Below are 536 nucleotides of genomic sequence, written 5' to 3'. Positions count from 1 at the left end.
ATTTGAAAAATAATGTGTTTTTTGAACATTAAAGCATGTCAACATATTCTGTTACACCAAATACACAAAATAATGATCTTTAAAAAAGCATCATATGACCCCTTTAAAAGCTGTGGTTTGACCTGACGCAATGAGCGAGATTTCAAACATATGAGGCATTAAAGAAAGCAGCCGTTTTATTCAAAGTGCATTACGTTGTGTTCCCGGAACACTTGTTCACTCCTGGAATGCTTCCATGTTCTGAAAGTATTTTAAAGCCTCCGCTTTTATATCCTCTACTATTCTTGAGTGTCTGTTATTGATCAGCTGAGATAGTTTACTGCGTGTGTCATAAAGTGACCCACTATATTACCGGCACACAGCTGTGAGTCCAGGAATTCTGACATTTACCACTGTCATCGCCATCATCGCCATCATCATCAGTGAGGGGGCGGGGCTTACCAGGTGCCCACAATGCATATATATTAGATTAGTGTCAAGGCTCTTTCTGTGAAAGAGCCCGTGTCTTAAAAGCATGTGTGTGTGTGTGTGTGTGT

Source organism: Sinocyclocheilus anshuiensis, unplaced genomic scaffold (assembly GCF_001515605.1).
Source record: "Sinocyclocheilus anshuiensis isolate Anshui unplaced genomic scaffold, SAMN03320099.WGS_v1.1 scaffold826, whole genome shotgun sequence".
Classification (NCBI taxonomy): Eukaryota; Metazoa; Chordata; class Actinopteri; order Cypriniformes; family Cyprinidae; genus Sinocyclocheilus; species Sinocyclocheilus anshuiensis.
Note: the sequence above shows the minus strand (reverse complement) of the source record.